The sequence below is a fragment of the Gadus macrocephalus genome, chromosome 22, assembly GCF_031168955.1.
Source record: "Gadus macrocephalus chromosome 22, ASM3116895v1".
Classification (NCBI taxonomy): Eukaryota; Metazoa; Chordata; class Actinopteri; order Gadiformes; family Gadidae; genus Gadus; species Gadus macrocephalus.
The window spans coordinates 8,168,931-8,172,989 of record NC_082403.1 but is presented as its reverse complement, the minus strand read 5'-3'; the positions used below and the strand labels follow the sequence as shown (position 1 = coordinate 8,172,989).

The window sequence follows — 4,059 nt, the reverse complement described above, 5'->3', positions numbered from 1 at the left end:
TAATAACAGTACAGTACAAGGAGGAGTTACCTCTCCTGTGACTCCACGCGGTCGTACATGTGTAGGTGTATGTGTGGATCTACCCGTCGTAGGTCGTGATGTCCGGGCGTACCCACAGCAAATGGCGAACGGGAGCTTTAATGCGTTCCACTTGTGTTACTCTGAGCCGCCGCTGCAGATCATTTCTCTCTGTTACCCTTTGGCTTGAGGGTAGCAGCGACACGTCCATCCTGGAGAGAGGGAAGAAAGGAACTCCTGAAGGGAAGATATCACTCAAAGTCCCAATGGAGGCTCATGTTTGTTTGTATGTTTACAACTCCCCCCCCCCCCCCTCCCCCCCTTCCCACCCAGGGCGTGGTGACTGACTCTCCCCCCAGTCCGTGGCTCCATCGTCACAGGAAGTGGCGGCGCAGCAGCAACAGATCCAGGTGGACGGCACCAACGACCACGTTACCGCCTACTCCTACCAGTCTAAGTGAGTGTCTCTCTCTCTCTCTCTCTCTCTCTCTCTCTCTCTCTCTCTCTCTCTCTCTCTCTCTCTCTCGCTCTCTCTCTCTCTCTCTCTCTCTCTCTCTCTCTCTCTCTCTCTCTCTCTCTCTCTCTCTCGCTCGCTCTCTCTCTCTCTCTCTCTCTCTCTCTCTCTCTCTCTCTCTCTCTCTCTTTCTCTCTCTCTCTCTCTCGCTCTCTCTCTCTCGCTCTCTCTCTCTCTCTCTCTCTCTCTCTCTCTCTCTCTCTCGCTCGCTCGCTCTCTCTCTCTCTCTCTCTCTCTCTCTCTCTCTCTCTCTCTCTCTCTCGTTTGCTCTCCCCGCTCTCTCTCTCTCTCCTCGCCTCAGCAGTCCAGTTGCCTCTATGAAAACACACAAATGTTGTTGATGTGTTTGTCTGCTAATTATATGCATGGTGGAAAATATTGGTCAACTTTTTCAAGAAAATTGTATTGTACTTTTAACTGTGTCTTTCTTCTCAAAACATTTGATAGATTTATTTAAAGTGGCTGTATTAACCATACAACTATGCTCTTACAGCTTACCAATTTTGTGGATTCGTTTTTAATTATTAATGTAGCTTGCCTAAGAGTGTTGAAGTCGTGAAAATAGTGGAGAGTATATGTTCAAATATGCATAAATAAAACACCTCTCCCTGTGACTTACTACGTCGTTGATACCCAGCACAGTATTAAATATTAATATTGTGAAGTAGTTACAAAGGCAATGCCAATCATAATTAAATTGTTACAATTCTTCTTGGTTGCTGCTTTCACTTACTCATCACTTTGTAAAGGCCCGCCGTTCCTCTACTGTGAGCCAATCAGCAGCTTCAGTTGACCACTGGATATTACCACTGTCGTTAAACACATGGTGTCCAGCTGTCCACTCTGTTGTTTTAGTGTACCTGTGATGATATTGTGTTGTGATTGCAACTGCTCTCCCTCTTACTCTCTGTCTCTCTCTCTCTTTCTCCCTCTCTGTGTCTCTCTCTGTGTCTCTGTGTCTCTGTGTGTGTGTGTGTGTGTGTGTGTGTGTGTGTGTGTGTGTGTGTGTGTGTGTGTGTGTGTGTGTGTGTGTGTGTGTCTCTCTCTCTCTCTCTCTCTCTCTCTCTCTCTCTCTCTCCTCTCATCAGATAACAGCAGCCTGTGAGAATATTCCTGCGACAGCGTTGCCTTGAGGCAGGAGGTGGGCTGCACTGAAAGTGAGCGAAGAAGATAAAAAAGGAAAGAGATTGCTTCCAGATTGCCCAGACACCAAAAAAAAAATGACACTTTTTTTTCATTTCCTACCTGGTCTATGAGCGAAGAGAAAAAAAAAAGAAAAGAGAAAGCGAGCAAAGGCAAGAGAGGAAAATGAGTGAGGGAGCGGTGGAAGATTACTGGGCACAGTGCAAAGGAGTGGAATGGTTTTGTCTGGGAACCAGCCCGAAGGGGCTGAGGCTGAAAAGTTTCTCAAAGAAAATTCTCTGATGATAAAAAAAAATAAAAAAGCTTAGAAAAAAAAATACATTTAACACAAAAATCTCAAAAAAAATATGTTGACTGCGCAGGTAGGCGACAAGGTTTATTTTGTAATTAGAAAAAAAAAGGGGAAGTCCTGTTTCCGATACACACAGAGATTGTCTTCCTCAGATATTAAGCTATTTCTTTTCACTCTTTTTATGTTGTAGTGTTACATTTAGTTTTTCTAGATGAAAACAAGTGTTGATTTTTTTTTCTTATGTATTCTTTGGTTTTTCCGTTTTCTCAAATCTTCATGGCCTTAATTTGAAGGGCGCCAGAAACTTTTTTACAGAGTTTGACGTCTTGGTTGGAAACAAAAAAAAGAAAAAAAAAGCGAACAAACTCAGTCCCTTGTCAGCCCGATGGGTGCAAGGAGCTAGAGGTCCACAGTGGAGGTTGAAAAAACAAACAGAATCTATCACATAAGCTGTACAGATTTAATAGAGAAGAAGAGTTTTTTTCTTTCTTTGTTTCTTCGTTGGAAGAAAACTTTGATAATAATTATGTCAGAGTTAACTAAATGTCAGAAGAAAATCTAAATGTCTGTTGGGATGGGTGTTGGGGTGGGTATGTTGGGGGCCTGGGTGGGTGGGGTAAAGCTTTGAAGAGATTTTTCACAATGAGGGAAAAAAAAGAAAATATAGGAGTGCAAATGTGCTGCATTGTAGAGGATGCGGTTTGATCTGCAAACGCTGAATGCTTTTTTTTAAATTGTCATCATTATTATTTTACATGGCAAGGTTGCTGTCATTGATATTAGCGCTTTTATCTGCGACATTTTATCTTTTTTTATGAGCTTTAAGATGTTTTTTAGTCCGCTTTGCTTGTCTCACTGCAAACAGAAAAAAAAGAGAGTTAAAGAATTAAAAAAAAAATGAACATACAAACAAAAAAGCTATGGAAAAAAAGTCTGGCAGTAAAAAACAAAAACAAAACAAAAATAGTAGATAAAGTAGGAGCTTACAGTTTAAAAACCAATCAGCGCAAAAGCAATAGAAAGAAATTGTTGACAATTTCTGTAGTCTTTCCTAGTTGTGGATCCAATGCAGCCCAAGGATGGCCATTTTTATACCAAAGATGAAGAGACACTCTGAACAGAGTTTAGTTTTTTCTTCTTTCTTTCCTTTTAGTTTGATTTTGTTGTTGTTGATGTTGTTGATGTTGTTAATGTTAATGTTGATATTGTTGTTGCCGTTGCTATTGTTGTCGTTGTTGTTTTTGAGTTGACATTGATGGCCGGACCAGTCCTTACTATCCTCTTTAACATTTACATATTTTTCTTTGGTTTTTTACAGTTTTCAAGCAAATTTCGAAAGTTTTCCGAACAATCACCTCACCAAACACACACACACACACACACACACAGACACACACACACACACACACACACACACACACACAGACACACACACACACACACACACACAGACACACACACACACACACACACACACACACACACACACATAACCTCAACAGTATTTGAATGTGTGATCAACCAGTTGCAGTTAACCAAACGTCCTTTATTTTTTTCCCACGTCCATTTTGCATAGATTACGACACTTGCTACACACACCATGGGTGTTACGCCTCTACCTGTTAGAACCCGTCATTGTCTCAACATCGGGCTATCAACACACAAGAACACTGATTCATAAACGCTAATGGGCCGATGACCTGTGGCTCTGTGCTGGCGCCGTATGTCCTGTATCGTTCGTAGAATAAAACCGATCTAGCTAGCTTAGTCTACTCTGTCCTCCTGCTGCTGCTGTGCCACGTGAGCCTGTAGCGCGTCGTCATGGATTCAACCTGTCGTTGAATGTACTGTCTTTCCCTTGGTGCGATGTTTTTTTACAAGTGTCGTTAGCGAGCCATCCGATTTCACCTCTGTGGTCGCTGGTAGTTCCAGCTACAGTGAGCTGGCGTAACGCCGGAGAGGAACCGCCGCCTGTAGGGGATACGACAGTTGGTGTTTGGGGTTGAGGTGGGGTTTGAGGGCTAGACCAGCATGGTCCACCGCACACAGACCAGAGAGCTGCTCTAGTTCGGAAGGGGGACGGGTGGGACGA

General features: G+C 43.0%; 1 long non-coding RNA gene across 1 annotated transcript; it reads left to right on the top strand.

Moving 5' to 3' along the window:
* The first annotated feature begins 6 nt into the window (after positions 1 to 6).
* On the top strand, positions 7 to 3,730 carry LOC132450790 (uncharacterized). Its single transcript, XR_009523911.1, has 2 exons — positions 7 to 475; positions 1,621 to 3,730. It is a non-coding gene; the product is annotated as an uncharacterized LOC132450790 (long non-coding RNA).
* Positions 3,731 to 4,059: the final 329 nt, after the last annotated feature.